The 17862-nt window shown below is 44.0% G+C and overlaps 1 protein-coding gene and 1 pseudogene across 3 annotated transcripts in view; both read right to left on the bottom strand.

Annotated features, from left to right (window-relative positions):
• Nucleotides 1–17862, bottom strand: part of JAK2 (Janus kinase 2) — a 208896-nt gene that overhangs the window by 125456 nt on the left and 65578 nt on the right. For 2 of the 3 annotated variants that reach the window (XM_040620303.1, XM_040620304.1), the window contains one exon: nucleotides 6028–6107. The gene's annotated coding sequence lies outside the window, so the exon portion shown is untranslated. Of the gene's footprint in view, nucleotides 1–6027; nucleotides 6108–6420; nucleotides 6438–17862 lie in introns of those variants that run through there. The other variant, XM_040620305.1, reaches the window with a different exon arrangement.
• Nucleotides 12274–14812, bottom strand: LOC103663213 (annotated as a pseudogene).

The raw sequence follows: 17862 nt of genomic DNA, 5'->3' as shown, positions 1-17862 counted from the left end.
CTGGTGTACCCTATCTGAATTATTGACCCATAATATCTGTGAGCCTAATAAAATAGTTGTTTTATATCACTAAGTTTTGCAGCAGCAAACAGCAATAGCAACCGGGATACATGGAAATGAGCCAGAAGAGGGAAAAATTGAGAATGCAAGAAAAAGAAAGAAATACAATAGCAAAGTCTTTGAAGGCAAAAGGAGATGGGCTTCTCTACACAAGGAGATGGAGAAGACTTAGATGAGACACTGACCAATTCATTCATTTTAAAGGAGAAAAGGGCAAGGGTGTCTGCATGGCTCAGTTGGCTCAGTGGCTCAGAGGCATCTGCCTTCGGCTCAGGTCATGATCTCAGGGTCCTGGGATCCAGCCCAGCGTTGGGCTCCCTACTCAGCAGGGAGTCCACTTCTCCCTCTCCCTCCACTCTTCCCCCTTCTCCTGTTCTCTCTCTTAAGTAAATAAAATCTTTAATAAATAAATGAGAAAAGGGCAGAGTATAGGCACAGATACAGGATGAGGAGGGGTGTTACTGATGGTGGGCTCTTATTTGGAAATGTGGAGGTAAACACCAGAAGACACTCAGGAAATCTAAAGTGGTTTACTGAAAAACAGGAATCAGAGATGGGGGAGGAGCAAGAGGCTATTTTTTGCTATAAACCATAGTAAGCCATTACTTAAGTTTATTCACATTTTACCATGTAACTCCATGTTTCTTAAGTAAACAAAGATTTTTAAAAAAGATTTATTCTATTCCCTCATTTTCCAAATCGGGGGGGGAAAGGCTCAATGATCATGAGAGTTGCTCCAGCTCATTTTGAGAGCAGTTTCTGATCCCCCCGATTTCCAAAACAGTGCACTTCTTCAAATCACACTGACTTTCAAATAACAAAATATTACCTAGTGGCCTTTTATTTCATAATCAGAATTTATTAAAGTCATTTGGTAAGCAATAATGAATACCCTAATCCCAAGGACTGATAGCAAAAAAGCAGGCCAAAGTATGTCCTTGGGAAATCAAAATAAGCATTCGGGCAAAACAAAGAGATAGCCCAGGGACTATTTCAACCTAATCCACCTCTGACAGCTATACTGCACAGGCTTTAAAAACAGATACTGCTTCCTTCTGCCCTTCCCAGCTCTGCTCATCTGAACACTTCTAACCATGCCACCTTCACTTCTATAAGTTATCTACCAAGGATTTCTCTTTCCTTTTACAGATTAATACCTTATCATTTTATTCAGATTTTACCAGTAAGAACACACCCAGAGACCACTTGTCGAACCTGCTAGACTACTGAAAGTCTAGTAAGAACCACTGAATGTCTGTCTACTCATTCAAGTAATGTAAGTGTAAGGCTAATTCCCACAAGGAATAGCAGTACCCACCCATATAGTGTGATATGAAAGGACACAGATAAATGACAATCACTGTCAAAAATACATTCCTGTCTTTATTGTGCCTAAAATTCTCATCTTTAGTCCCAGTGATGAGCGCTTTGGATAGAAGTCTCCATTATTCACCCAACTGTCCAATCCAAAGGTCATCTATTTTACTTGAGAGAACAAAATATTAACAGTGGCTATTTCTGCATGGGAAAACTATAGCAATTTTCTTCTTTCTTCTAGTTTTCTAGACTTCATGTTAGGAACATTTTTTTTTTAAGATTTTTTATTTATTTATGTGACAGAGAGACAGCCAGCGAGAGAGGGAACACAGCAGGGGGAGTGGGAGAGGAAGAAGCAGGCTCATAGCGGAGGAGCCAGATGTGGGGCTCGATCCCACAACGCCGGGATCACGCCCTGAGCCGAAGGCAGACGCTTAACAACTGAGCCACCCAGGCGTCCCTCAATCCAAATTTTTAAAGCTTCTGTTACCTATGGAGCAATGTACATTCTTCTCATCCTAGCACTTAAAGGCATCCATAATCTAATTCCAATCTATATTATCAAACTGATTTCTTACTACCCTGCCATACAAACCTTCATTTCAAATTGTTTTATGTACAGCTCTGAAAATGCTGTGCGTATTTTGCTTCTGTTTACCACCTGTACAAGATCCTTCCACTTATGCAAAATCAAATTGTGCCTAGTTTTGATTTTACCTCATCTCTGGAGCCTTCCTTGCTCACTTCAACTCTAAGTGGTCTCAAATATCTGTAACTTTTATTATTTAACTTAGCTTCCCAATTACATTTTAAGTTCTCAATGAAAGGAACCTACTTTATATTTTTCTGCATTTCTTTGGACATAGCAAAGTACCTACCACATTGTAGATATTAATAAATATTTGTTCAATGACTAACTAAAGTTCCTTTTTAATCCACAGCATTTACTGAATGCTCCTTATGTGTTCAGCACTCTATGTAGATGTTCCTCAAAGCATATACAATCAACTAGAAAAGATAAGGTTAACACTAGGGAAATAATTATCAAACAACCAAAGCAGGATATATAAATAAACTATGTGAAGATCCTCTATGACTTAAAAGAACAATAGAAATATAGAAAGGAAAAAAGCAGTATTTAGTGAGAAACAGTTTCAGAAATGAGGTAGAATTTTAACTGGGAGTCATAGCAACAGTAGTAATTATAATAGTGATGATAGGGGCTCCTGGGTGGCTCAGTCAGTTAAGCGTCTGCCTTCAGCTCAGGTCATGGTCCAGGGTCCTGGAATCGAGTCCCACATCAGGCTCCCTGCTCAGTGGGGAGTCTGCTTCTCCCTCTGCCCTTCACCCCGCTTGTGCTCTCTAGCTCTCTCAAATAAATAAATAAAATCTCTAAAATTTTTTTTTAAATAGTGATAATAAATAATTACAATAATAAAAGCTAAAACTTAAGGTGTGTTTAATGTGCCAGGCACTGGTCTTGAAGACTTTTCATGTATTAATTCACTTCATTCTCACTACAACCCTATGGAAAAAGTACTACAGTCATACTCATTTTTTCATATGAGACTGAGGCTCTACTTCATTATGGAATAGTGAGTGGTACAGATATAGAACTGGGCTTGGTAGAAGAAGGATGGAAAACATAAATGGAAATTAAAAGCTGAAATAAGCATAACTATTATTAGAAAATGTTGGAAAGCGGCTTAAAAGACTACAGCAGAGAGTGCTCTTTGAGGGTCCTTAGACTAAAGACTGAATAAATAGGGCAGGGAATAATGACAGAGAATCCTGAAAGCCAAGAAGAGGAAGTTAAATTTAACAGGTAGAGTGTGCAAAGCCACTGAAGATTTGGGGACAAAGGAATGCCACAATAAGGAGTATTAGTGACATTTCTACTGTGGATTAACAGAAGAAAGAGATGCTGGATCCTGAGAGGCTGATGTGACTTTCAATATTCTAGGTGGAGGAAACAAGTCCTGGTGGTAAAGTGAGGTAAGCAGAGCTATGAGGGACAAAAGAAATATGGACAGGAAATGTTGAATGGGTTAATACAAGAGGTGAATGAAAAGAGGTAGTTTAAAGATGATACCTAACATTATTTTTTTAAGATTTTATTTATTTATTTGACAGAGAGAGAGCATGCACACAAGCAGGGGGAGCGGCAAGGAGAGAGAGAAGCAGACTCCCCGCTGAACAGGGAGCCCGACGTGGGGCTCAGTCCCAGGACCCTGGGATCATGACCTGAGTTGAAGGCAGATTTAGCCAACTGAGCCACCCAGGCATCCCAGATGATACCTAATTTAAAACCTATATGACCAGGAGAGAAGGAAATTCCAAAGGGGTATAAAAATAAAAATGATGATTTTTCATTTGGGACATGGTGAGTTTAAGGAGACATTCAAAAATACTAGAAAAGCAGGACCAGAAAAACCAGGAAGTGACTAGAATAACAAGTAAGCAACAGAATTTGTTTCAGAATGAAAGAACTGGGCAGATGCTATAAAGATATCAAATAGGAGAGGAAACATACTAAACCATGAACAGCTGGTACTAGCTTTGTGTCAGTAATTTTACCAGTAATTGTACCAATACTTTTGGTGGGGACAAGAATCAGTTAGTGACCAACATTTAAAAAATGCAGTTTTTTCATTTAAAAAATTTTTTGTGTGTATTAGAAAGGTCAACCAAAAGCTAAGGCAAAAGCTCCTCAACTTTCTCCATTCAGGGAGTTCTTAGTTTTAGTACTATTTTCACAGCACTCCTAGGCCAAAAGAAATGCTTCGGTAGGTGAATTCAAATCATTTAATATCCTTACAACCTAGTGCTTGTCCAGCCTTGTACAACTTCTTGGAATCAAACTGGACAACATCACACTCTCATTTCCTGTATCATATTGATTCTCATGTAGTAGTTGCTTTTTATCAGCACAACCTCTAAAAAAAAACAGCTTTGCAAAGACAGGACATTGTGGAAAGGAATGTGTCAATTAAATGTTGAAACTGTGAACTACCTCAAACTAAGAGTTCAAGCCTGAGTTCACTGCTGCTCTGAGGCACCTCAGCACACAGTTTGGGAAACTGGGAGCAAAGGCAAGGGGCCTAAAAAGAGGGGGGGGGAAATGTAAGAGGGGAGGAGCAGAAGAAGTTCTTAGCACAGTTAACCACAAGAGGGCAGCACAATAGTTGGTAGAGACAACACAATGGTGGGGGGAGGGGTGTCAAGGAGAGATAAGAGAGGAACCTCTCCATAAAAAGGCTCTAAGACCTCATAGACCAGTTCAAGACCTGTAAGAGCTTTTTCTCCTTCTCCTAAAGAGGAAGAAACACTGGTCCCTGGCAGACCCCCTTATGCAGAGTAATTTTGCGCTTTTCTACATCTCCTTTGCCTGCCTGACCCATGATAATAGCCAAGACTTCAACAGTACCAAACCCTGTACTACTTCCCATGCATAATCTTACCGAATCCTGAATCCTCACCAACCTTTTAAGAAAAGTGAGACTATTAAGTGGCAGGAACACCAGGATTCAAATCCAGATCTGACTCCAGAGCCAATCCGCTTCCCTATTCTGCCTCAAAAGTATCCCACCTTTCAGCAACAGCCAGGTGAAGTAGAGAAAAGATATTATGTTCCCTTCCCATACCTGAGATACCCATCTCTGTCACTAGGAAAACCCAATATATGAAACACACTATTGCGTTTGTTTAATTTTAACATGCTATGAACTCCAAACACAGGACATTCAGTTCGAGCAAAAACAAGCTTCACATTCTTATGTAGTCAGCAAGTACTGTAGCTTTCCTCTACAGGTAAGTACGTATACTATTAAGGCAAGTCTTGGTCACATCCAGTTTGCGGATATGTTACACTCTAACAGATACTTGCACATGCAGCTAGTGATTTTCACACTCGTGATAAAAGGTCTGAAGGAGGTGGGGAAAGAAAGGTCAAAAGTTGATTATTCATCTTCAAATCTGCTGGGTGTTGCATAGAATAATTGCAGGAGCCCAACGACTCACTTGTACAAACCTATTAAGAAACCAAAAGCAATTGTCATCTCTCTTACTCCCACTTCTAGTTTCCTTCTCCACATTTCTCCTCCTCTCTGACATATTCAGCCGCTTCTGTCCTTTCATTCAGAGAAAAGGAGTTTCTCCTGACTGATTAACCACCACCGGAAAGCAAACTGGGTAAATTCAACCGACACAGCAAACTCAAGCAGATAAAACCACCCAGGAAGCATTCAATGCGGTAGCAGAAACCCCAGCAAGAACAGCTAACGTGTTCTCCCAGTAGGTATCTCTTATTACTTGAAAACGTTCCTCCTTGAAAGATTAACAATCTCTGGCTGCTCGAGGAGAGAGGGTAACTGGCAACGCTTCTTCCGCAAAGCCTAGTTACTTGTATGATCAGAGGAGAAAGAAGCGGTGAATGTCTCTTAAAGGATCCGCGAGAGCAACAGTAAACACCCCCGAATCGCCCTCCCGGACCAACATTCTAAGTTCAGCACTGCCATTTTCAGAGGAGTAAACCGCAAGGAGCCCTGCCTGTCTACACACGCTCCCAGCCTTCCTATGCACGCACGCCCGGCTCGCCACACTCGCCTTCCCCGCCGCGACACAGCACAACACCCAGGATCGCAAACCCACCTTCGCGGGAAGCGGAGGAAGGGCCTTTTTCTTCAGAAGCCCAACAGTTCACATCTTGTTCCCTCGTCTGCTTCTGAAACCTAAAAAAAAGAAGAAGCAGCAGCAGCGGTTATTACCGCAGAAATCCAGGGGAAATAGATGCTCTTCCCTAGCCTGTTCCGATGTCTAGAACATTTTAAAGAGGTATAAAGGGAGAGGGAAGGCGGATACGAGGCATACAGGGATGCAAACAGCAACACCAAAACACGCCGTTGCCGGCTTCCCCTCTAAGAGGTTTTCTCGCCGAGAAGTTTACTGCCACTAGCAGGGGCAGAGCGGGGATCAGGAGGTGGGAGGGAGGTGGACCGACGACTGCTGCCCCCCACCCAGAGGCCACGCAGCAATCGCACGCACCAGCTGCACCGATCCGGCGGCGAGGACGCGCCCCCAGGCCCGCAGGGGCTGCTCCGACCCGGAGCCCGCGGCGGGCCGAGATCTGCGGGGCCCCGGCGTGGGCAGGGGTCCGGGCGTCCGCCAGGCGGGGCCCTCTCGGGCCCTCCCGCGCGGGGTCGGCTCCCACTCACATCCCTGGGCGGCGAGCCCCGGGCCTGTCCCCGCGCGGCCGCAGCAGCTCTCCGCCCCGACGCGCGCCGCGAGTTCGGGCCCAGGGGCCGAGCGGCCGAGGCGGCAGCACCAACTCCCGAGCGCCGGGCGCCGGCCCAGCCTGTCAGCGCTCAGGGAAGCCGTTGGCCGCGGCCGCCGCTGCCCCCTTCGGCTCCTCTTCCTCTCTCCTTCCTTCAGCCCACACCACTCCCACTTCGGGCAGCCGGGAAGCCCGTCGTCACAGGCGTCGTCTCCACCCTCTCCCGGGCCACACCGTCTTCTCAGCGCCTCCGGCGATACTGGCGCGGACGCCCTATTTGCGTCGGCGTCTGCCTCCACTCAGGCGGCCAGTTCACTGCCGACTGAGGCGGACCCCGGGCGGGGCGGGGGCGGGGGCGGGACCCGGCCGCGCGCCCCCGGACTGCGCGTGCGCGCGTGCGCCGAGCCGCCGAGCCGCCGCACCGCCCTTCTCCGGGCGCGCGGGCGCGGCGGAGCTGGCCGCGACTGGCGGAGACCGGCCACGCACGACCCAAGCTTCTCAGGAAGTCGTCGGGAGCGCGCGGAGATTCCCGGGGCGTCTCCCGGGAGTGAACGCGCGGGGAAATTGAGCCGGAGCTGTCTACCTGGGCCCCAGAGCCAGCAGGAGCCCGGCGCCGGCGCTGGGCCCGGCCCTCCCCAGATGGGGGTGTGTGTGGGCGCCGCCCGCCCGTTAGGCGGCTGGGAATGAGTCAGCCCGGCCGGGAAGGCGCCCCCTGCACGCCGCCTGGCACCACAACGCTATCCTCCCGTGCACCGATGTTCGTTCCCCTTCTGCTTTCGCTTCCACGTTCCGCGTGCATCAGACCCGCCCTTCCCCAGTCCAGGCCTCCAGGCCGAGGGGAAGTGGCGCCGACGGTTGGGGCAACGTTCACAGGCGCCGTTCTGTGCAGGTGCAATCCCGAACGCCTGGCTCCAATCCATCACCTCTGCGAGAAAAGGGTGAGGGTGGGACAAGGCGCCCAGCTGCCTGCGGATTGGCGACAAGACCCAGCAAATGAAGAGAAACAAAGCCCACCGTCCCCCAGGAGCCCCATTCATTCGTTCAACAAATATTCGCATAGCATCTACCCGGTGCTGGGCTGCAAGGGCCCCAAGGATGCTGCTATGTAATCGCAACCCGCATTCTATTTGCTCTACTACAGCATGTATTCTTTTTTTTTTTCTATTTTTTTAAATGATTTTTTATTATGTTAGTCACCATACAGTACATCCCCGGTTTCCGATGTAAAGTTCGATGTATTCTGATAAAGTGACAAGCATACTTCAAGTGAATCATATGCCAGTGTATAATTGCAACTAAGAAAAATAATACAAAGGAAAGGAATAGAAAGTGAGGAGGCAGTGTGCTATTTTAGTGAGGGTGGCCAAGACAGACCTCCCAGAGTAAGTGACATTTGAGCAGAGATGTGAAGGATGAAAATGAGCCAGTCCTGTGACTGCATGGGAAGAGAGTTTCAGGCAGAGGGACTAGCAAAGGCAAAGACCCTGAAAAAGAAATGTGCTCGACAAGTTCAAGGACCAGGAAAGAGGTCACTGTGGCTGGAGGACAGTGAAGGAGAGGATTAGGGTGAGGACAGTGAAGGAGAGGGCAGTGGAAAGGGATGAGTCCAAAGGAGTAGCCTGGGACCCAACGATGTACGGTCTTTTTCACTTAATAGCCCTCTTTCTATCTGAAAGACTTGATGCAATTTATAGCCCCTGTTTCTCCATTCACAGACAATGCTGAGATTCAGGTCTAACTTGAATTTAATGACTTCTTTAAATCAACTCACCAAAGCAACTCCTGCATTTCTTCTTACATAAGACCCATTGCAAAAGGTCTTTGAGCAAATGATAGCAGGCTATGAAATGACTTGAATTCACACTGACTCCTTTAAAGTAAATAATGAATTAGGGCTCTTGTTTTCTCATAAGAGGGAGGGATTTACAGGAGAATTGCATTCCTATGGCTACCGTTTTACAAGCAAAATACGCTGGAGAGTCCTTATTTTTAATATCTAAAAAGGAATCAGAAATAGTTGTGAGTCAATGGCAAATCTAAAATCTGCTTAGAATATAAAGGCTGAAATCACAAGAGCAACCACCATGTGAGTTCCCTTTTCCTGCAAATGAAAACTGTTACTGGAGTAGAAACCAGAACACAGTCCCATGCAAAGAAGATAAAATGGCAGAGTTGTCCTTCATGTCACAGCTAAGATTAAAATCATCTATCTGAACCGTGGAAATGGAAACATTCTCTTTTGTGAGAAAAAAAATGCCTGTTTTTTGAACTCTGAAACAGTACAGATGCATTCACTGCAGTGAGTGATGTTTCTATATTTTACAGTACATGTTTAATCAACCAGACATGGTACCATTACTGGCCACTGCCTGTTTACAGGGGGAAGCTACGGTAAAAAGTAAATATTCAGGGCTTCTTGTGATGGAAGGTGTGGTGTCTAAATGGGGTGTCTCTCGGTAGGATGGGGACCCCGAAATGTGGGGGGAAGATCAGGTGGGAGCTGGTGGCACAAGAGGTGAAGGAGTTCACCTAAGGTGGAACAAAGGAGATGGAAGTTTACTGAATACACCAAAAGGGAGCTGTGGGGAGGACAGCAAAGGAGGGGCTATCTACAAGGAGGTAGTGGGTGGGTGTTTTTTAAAGGGGGAAGATGAAGAGGTATGGCAGCGTATAGAAGTCTCCCTTTTTTGGTTAACTGTGCCTACGTATAAATATCCTATTGGTCAGTTAGGGGCTCTGGGTATTTTGGGTGGGTCCCCTGATGGACCTTTTCTACATTCTGCTCAATCCTGTTTGCCAGAAAGCAGCCTCTACAAAGGGACTTTTTTATATAAAAGTTATTTGGATATGGAAGGCAGGTGGACTGGAAAGAAAATACATTATTCTTGGGTTTATAGAATTGAGAAATCTATCTACCTCCCCAGAGAGATAAAGTGACTTGCTTAGTGTCATTCAGAGAGTGGAAGCCTCTCTTCTCACTAAGATAGTATCATTTTTAAGTCAATACTGCCCTGGAACATTAAGCTCTTTTCACCCTGCAGAGAATTTTTTAGCTCTTTAAGTGATCTCTGGTAGTGGCATAGCTAGAAAGTTGCTCCCAGGGCAAACATTTCAGGAAGATACCCCTATTTTGATACCCCTCTTTTTGATAAGGATAAAACAGAATCCCAAGAGAACAATTTTTTTTTTTCTTTTAGAGAGAGACTATGGGGCAGTGGGGCAGAGGGAGTGGAAGAGAGAGACTCTTAAGCTGACTCCATGTCCAGCATGGAGCCCGACTTGGTGTTGGATCCCATGACACCGAGATCATGACCTGAGTCAAAATCAAGAGCTGGAGGCTTAACCAACTGAGCCACCCAGGAGCACCCCAAGAGAACAAATTTGACCAAGTCTTTCATGACATTCTTTCACACAATATGGAGAAATAAGAAGTGCGTTGGAGGATTACATATTTAGATTCAAAACTGATTGCATGGCCATATCTAAAAGTAAAAATTAGCAGCTAATTGTCACCTATGGGGCAACGTGTATGGCACACCAGTAAGATCTCGTCCTTCCACTACAGCAGAACGTGGCAGCAGTGGACCTTACTACCACTCTGCAACAAGACTGTGACAATGTTGTCAGATGGGGCTTTGGCTGCTGTGTCTTTTGAAAGTTCTTAGGTGGTTTTGATGCAAAGCCAAGGCTGAAAATACATGGCCAAGGGTTTAAGAACTTAAGCTTGAGAGTCTGGCAGACCCAGGTTTGAATCCCAGCCTTCACCAAGGAAGTCATTTAGATTTTCTAAGTTTCCATTTCTTCATCACTATAATGGGGATAATAATATCTTCCCTGAGTCATTTTGAAGATTAGATGAAAAAGTATTTTTTTAAAAGATTTTATTTATTTATTTGACAGAGAGAGAGACAGCCAGAGAGAGAGGGAACACAAGCAGGGGGAGTGGGAGAGGAAGAAGCAGGCTCCCAGTGGAGGTGCCTGATGTGGGGCTCGATCCCATAACGCCAGGATCACGCCCTGAGCCGAAGGCAGACACTCAACGACTGAGCCACCCAGGCGCCCCGAGATGAAAAAGTATTTTTAAACCCTTAGCACAGCTATTAAATGTGTATTACAGTTGTGGTAAGGTCAATTAACAGATATCAGCAGGCGGAGAGGTATAAGAAATATGTTGGATTTTATTAGTAATCCTGAAGCATTTGTCACAATTTATCACATTCCACAGAACTGTGTGGGCTGGAATGATAAGGGCTGAGTTGTAACAGAGATAAATGCAAAAACTTGCATTTGGATAAAAAAAAACTATGCATTAAATGATGAAATAATAAAAACATTCTTAAGAGGGGCAAAAAAAATGTGAGAGAAAAAAAAAAAAGATACAGAAAAGTCCTTGGAAAGGGAAATAGGTTCAAGCAAATGGTTGGAGATAGACTGGGAGTTACTTTGTTTCTTTCCAAGATAGGGGAGAGTACTTTTCTGAAGGCAAGGGAAGTAGCCATGGAGAGAGGCTGATTTATTCCAGGTCTGGTAATATAAATCAAAAAGCAAAGGCAGGAGTGTGAATCAGGCAGACAGACGAGCAAGCAATGTGTTTGTATTTTGGACCATCCAGATATTTTAGAATTATTCATTTCAAAGTTTGGTTAGATATGGGGGTGGGGTAGTCCAAAACCTCCTGTGCACTCCAGCATATCCCTGTCTCTGCATCAAATCTCTCGTCCTTCCTTATAGTCCCAAAGATAAAGGTGTTCCTGGCAAACAGATCCCTGCTTTCCTTGAGATAACCAGATACATTTAACTTTGGTGCATGAAAACCGAACGTTTTCCTCTCTATAAACCAGGAATTAATAACCTCCTTCAAGTGAGGGTAATTCTTTGGTGAAATATGCAAAATGTCTATTATAGTTATGCTCTACTTTACAAAAACAGTTTTACTTAAAACAGAGGTATAGTTACCAATTCACTAAAAATATTCTTCTTTCTAAAAGGAGTCATATCATGATTCACTCTTAAAAATAGAAATTCCCCTGGCAAAATGGCAAAAAAGACCATTTACAGGGCATTAATTCCGGAGTTCTTATTTAGATTATGGATTCTGCCCTCTTTCTCTAAGAATGGTCCCCTTCACCCAGAGTAGCCAACCTCTAGCCCCCGTGTTATTGTTCATGACCCTGGCCCCACACCCCTTGATTGCATCATGAGTTGTCACCTGACTCAAGCTGAGCCAATCAGGGTCTCCCTTACTTCTCTTCACTTGATGATTCTGATGCTCTAAAGTTAAACCTGCCATTGTGGTGTTGCCATCTTTATGTACATGGAGATACAAAGAGAACTGATCTGCCGTGGGGAAAAAAGAGTAACACAGACGTAAGAGAGCAGAGAGGAAAAAAGAGAGAAAGCACACCAAGAATGAGTCCTCATAGTGTTTCGGTTTCCTCCTCCTTATAAGGCCCAAAGAAACTTCCTGTATTTGGTATCTTGAAAATATTTCCTTATGACAAATTTCTCCTTTTTACTTAAGCTAGATCTACTAGTGTGAAGTACTTACAACGAAGTAACCTGAAGTAAGACAGATACCATAACACACTGATGAGAAGAAAAGAAAAAAAAGACTCTCAAATTACAACACAGAAGATGTACATCTTTTAAAAATCCAATTTGCCCACAAATTTGCAAGTCTATCTTCAATGATGAAGCCAAGCATAACTATATGAGTATTAATCACAATCTGAGACATTACATGGAACCCATAGGTTAGCCAAAAATAAGCTATCTTTGAATATGGTGGCTATGCCCTGCAGAGAAATTTTCCTCACCCTCACCTCCTCCTCCAAATCATCACTCCCTTCAGGGTTGTTGGGTTTTCTTTTCTCACTCGCTTCACCCAACTTTCTCTGTAACTAAATTTTGTGAATCTTCTGGGCCATAGCTATAGTAATTGCATGGTCACTCCAGTGGTCATTCCACTTCAGCTACACTATTGACCCAAGGGAAATCTAATTTGATATTAAAGCATCATACTGGTGTATTTAAAAACTGTGTATTTCAATTTTACCTACGAAATACATAGCTGGACAAAAAATGCTGCATAAAAGAGTTCTTAACTTTAACTTGTACTCCTGCCTGACTACATTCCCCAAAAGTCTATAATGTGTCCTTAAGTATATTTGCTCAACAAACAGACCACTCCCCACGCCCTGTCTCTCCTCCATGCCTCTCCTTCTAAGGTTTGGAGGCTGCATCTCTTTATCTCTATGTGATGAGAGTAGCGCAAAGGGAAAGCCAGTGTTTTCCCCCCAGCATAGGCGGCTGGTGCCGAGGGGGCACCTTCTTTAGGGTGGTCTTACTTTATCCATACTTCTGTCCTCTCAGTTCTTTCCGAGACCTGAGACCCATCAGTGGCTCATGCCTGAATTTGTTTACTTGAAATATGTTTTCTTAAGAAGAGACAGCTATGTTATTCTGTGCCATTGTTGAGATTATTGTAGCTGAATGACTATGAAGTACTTTATTTGTTTTTAAGAAGGAGTTTAGTTTTATTTTTTCTGTGCATTTGCAAAAACACTTAGGACCAATATAGGAAAAAAAAAAAAAACCTGTGGAAAAATTACGCTTAAAAAAAAAAGCCTGAGAGGGATTAGTGGCTTAGCTGTAGGGAGCTACTACAATTCTGATCGGTCTAAGGAATTGAAAAGATACTGGGAAGATAGAACAGGAGGAAAGAGAATGAGAAATTACTGAGGAAAGAAGCCTGGAAGTGGGCCAGGAGGGGAACTAGAGGTCGAGGGGTGGGTGTGGGTGGAGGGAGAAGCCCCCACTGGTAGTCATCCAGTGGGGGTTGTGGAAGCCCAGTGTATCTATGAGGGGGCATCAGTGAGAAGTTCCACACATCCCATGTGAGCTACAGACCTGGGTGACCCATGGGAGATCCACACAGAGGCCATTGAGGGGGGGCATGCCCACTAAAGGAGGTCCTGGATTAGGCATTCCAGGTGGTGGTTGAGGTGATGGCTGCCCCCCCAGAGTCTGGAGGCCTGGCATGTCCTAAGCCATGAGGGCCATGGTAGGCCAGTTGCATCTCAGACGTCCCTGAATGGGGCATCCCATACAGTGGGAATGGGTGAGGATGTGAGTGTCTATGTCCAGGATGTCCAGACCCTGGGGTTCCTGAGGATGGTGGGGCATGTCCTCCAGCCCCAGGAGGCGTAGATGATGGGGGCATGACTGGGGGTATCCTAGGTGGAAGGGCTCCAGGAGGAAGCAGTGGTGGTGGGAGGGACCAAGGAGGAGGCATACCTGATGGCTGCCAGAAGTTGTTCGGCTGCTGAGTCATGGTGCTCACCCTTGGAGTCCTTCTGAAAGGCATAGGACACGGTGATAGGGCAGTTACAGAGATACTGCCCATTCATGGCCTCAACAGCTGCTTCCAAAGCACCAAACGAAGCAAAATTAAGAAAGCCTTAATCTTTGGAGTTGCCTGTGTCAGGGTGCCGCATAATCTTGGGGGTTTGTAAAATCACCCCAAAGGTGCTGGAAATATCATAAAGCAGCTTCTCATCAAGCTCTGGGTCCAGATTGCCAAGGACAATGTTGGCCCCCACATCCAAGTTCTTGTGAGCTGATGCCTTGTCCGCCTTCCCACAGAGTTTGATCAGGTCCATGATCTTCATGGCACAGTCAGCATCTTCGTCACTCAAGAATTCCACAAAGCCGTAGCCTGGGTGCTGACCTGTGACTCCATCCTTTGGCATGTGGGTATTGACTACTGGCCCTGCCTGGAAGATTAGCTCCCACAGCACCGGCTGGCTAACCTTCCCGTCCAGGCCCCCCACGCAGACAGTGGCATGCCAGTTCTGCTCAGAGATCTGCCTGGACACCATGGCAAAAGCGCTACCGCCGTCTCCACTATGAAGAACTTTAAAGCCCACCGAATCCAAGTCTTATGCAAAAGTCGTGTACTTTTAATAACTGTTACTAATGATTGGTCAGACTTCAGTTATGAATTATAAATTACGAATTACGAATTGTATCTGCCAAGAAGATATGTTGAGGTCCTAAACACCAATACCTGTGAATGTGATTTTATACGGAAATAGGGTCTTTGCAGATGTAATCAAGTTCAGATGAGGTCATTGGGGGCTCTAATCCAATAGGACGGGAGTCTTTTTTTTTTAAGATTTTATTTATTTGAGAGAAGGAGCACACAAGGAGGGGAGGGGCAGAGGGAGAGGGACAAGCAGACTCCCCACTGAGCAGGGAGCCCGACACTGGGCTCGATCCCAGAACCCTGAGGTCACGACCTGAGCTGAAGTCAGATGCTTGACCAACTAAGCCACCCAGGTGCACCACGACCGATGTCCTTGTGGGAAGTGGAGCAGACAGACACGCGAAGCGAAAACAGCCACGTGAAAGAGAGTTGGATAGTGGAGTGACGCTTCTGAACCAAGGAATACCTCGGGCTGCCAGAAACCGAAATCTCTTCTGAAGGCTTCAGAGAGAGCATGGCATGGCCAATTCCTTCAGTTCAGATTTCTAGCCTCCGGAACTGTGAAAAAATAAATTTCTGTTGTTCTAAGCCACCCGGTTTGTGATAGTTACAGCAATACAGGAAATAACTGAGAAAAGCCTTGAGAATAACTTTCTCTTCTCTTATCCACACCTAATACTGTCTCCAAGTGAACACTGATATGACCAGTCATTTGGAGAAAAAAAAAAATTCTGTTTCTTTGCTTTCTCCTTTTGCATAATGGTGCTTTTGTTTACTTGTGCTTGTCTTTGTTTTTCCTTTCTTTTCTGTCACCGTCACCTTCATCCGTCGGAGAGCAAGCATGAAATGGTGTAATAGTCCAAAGGCAAACTCTTGGTCAGGCAGTCTAATACTATGAAGATTTTAGTTTCATGTGCTTTCCACTCAGACGCCAATTCAGCTCTTGTACTACTCACTACTCTTGTTCTGGGAATCAACAGCACTACAAGTAATAAAGTATTTAGCAAGAATCACGCATCTATTATCCTTATTATCCCGTTATCTATTATCCTTATTAAGAGACTAAGAACATTTGTTGAGCGAGCTACTTTTTTTCTTTTTTGATCTCACAAGTAAATGTTCCAAATAATATAGACTGTAAAGTGTACAAAGGAGAAGTTCCTCCTGGCCCTCCTCACTTGCCAGAGGTAATCACTGATGACTATCTGGTGTGTCACTTTCCGACTTCTTGCTAAGCATTTTCCTGCATATCTCCTATAGATGTAGTTTTGGGCTCTGTAAACAAAATGGATAATTCTACACTTTTTTCTGTGACCATTCCTTCACTTAACACATACTGGAGATCTTTCATTCAACATGTACTTCTGTCCCTCATGCCTTTTTACTCTTATATGGTGTTCAATAAAACAGGTGACTCACAATTTATTAAATAATGCCCCCATTTATCAACATTTAGGTTTGTAATTTTTCACTATTACAAGTAGTACTAAATTTGCACATCATTATACATATATTTCATGGATACAGAGGTATTCCCTAGAATAGACACTGGGCTGTCCAGACCAAAGGAAATACATATTTAAAATTTGGGGGCTCTTGCCAAATTGACTTTCAAAAATCTCATAGTAACATATCAATGCCCATTTCTCTATAATCTCACTAACTCTGGATATTGTGAATTTTTAATTTTAGGTAACTTTTATTCCAAATCACATTAATTCCAATAGTTCAACAAATATCTATTAAATACCTGTTATGTGACAGGTGCTCCACAAATGTCACACATTCGCTGGTATGTCTACCCATCGTTGCCTCCACTTGTCTTTCACACACTTTAGAGGAGGCACAATAACATTAGATTATAAAATTCACCAACCATCTTGACCAAGCAAGTAATTATTGAATCACATTTAAATATAGTTCTGAAATTAGCTGCCTTATACCATTTTTCTTATGGGAGAAAATGATTTCTTTGGGCAAACACTGGTGACATACAAAGACACAGGATTTTTACTTCCCCGGGGGACCTTGATCAGTTATTTAACCTTTCCAAACTTCTATCTCCTAGTCTCCCCTATAAGAATATTAAGGGTGCTTACCTTTTAGGACTGATTTTAAGTTACAATGAGATAACACATTAAAAACACTCAACAGGGGGCCTGGGTGGCTCAGTCAGTAAAACATTTGCCTTTGGCTCAGGTCATGACCCCAGGGTCCTGGGATTGAGTCCCGCATCAGGCTCCTTGCTCAGCAGAGAGTCTGCTTCTCCCTCTCCCACTCCCCCTGCTTGTGTTCCCTCTCTCACTATCTCTCTCTGTCAAATAAATAAATAAAATCTTAAAAAAAAAGTACTCAATAAATTCCTGATAATAATAATAGATGACATCAGAGTACATACAACACACCAGTCATTCATCAAGGACTTTCACATATTAAATCATTTGAGATGGTTAAATTAAATCTATGAGATGCTTCATTTCATTACCTTCATTTCAAAAAGAAGAAACTGAGGCACAAAATAACTTTACTAGGGTCTTCCTGAAATCCTGCAAAGCCAGGACTGAACCCTAGAAGGCCTGGTTTCAGAGCCTATCACGCGCTACTATCTACTCAATAGGCAATCAAGCAATAAATACTATTTCCTTTATTCTTGTCATCTTATAGCAAAGTCTACTGCATACACATTCCTACTTAAAGAATGCTAAATATGGTGATGGAAGGTGACTCATTAAATTCTAAAGGAATCAGGTAACATTATTTACACATAATGTATAACTAAGGCTTCTACCCGGGGACAGATTCTTGTTTGCTGCAACAGGTCCAGACGCTCCTATGTTGTAGAGCAGTGGTTCTCAAAGTGTGGTCCCTGGATGAGAAGTGTCAGTACTACCTGGGCATTTGTCAGAAACGTAAATACTTGAGCCCAAACTCAAATCTCCTGTATAAAATTCTGGAGGTCAGGCTGAGCCACTTGTGTTTTAACAAGACTTTCAGATGATTCTGATGTATGTAAAAGTTTAAGAACTGCTGTTGTACGGAATCCATGTAATGGATAAAGTGAAAAGAAAAAAACAGCCAATGAGCTTAGACTGACTTTCAGAATAAACAGATGGTACAGAGAAGAGAGGGAGGGGAGAATGATGAAAGATATGTAAGGGCCAAATATAGAACCTGACTTGAGGGATGAACAAAAAGAAGAGATCTTCATTTCATGCTGGTGCAGTAT

This window comes from Ursus maritimus, unplaced genomic scaffold (assembly GCF_017311325.1).
Source record: "Ursus maritimus isolate PB19 unplaced genomic scaffold, ASM1731132v1 scaffold_34, whole genome shotgun sequence".
In the NCBI taxonomy this organism is placed as follows: Eukaryota; Metazoa; Chordata; class Mammalia; order Carnivora; family Ursidae; genus Ursus; species Ursus maritimus.
Note: the sequence above shows the minus strand (reverse complement) of the source record. Positions and strands in the feature narration are given on the sequence as shown.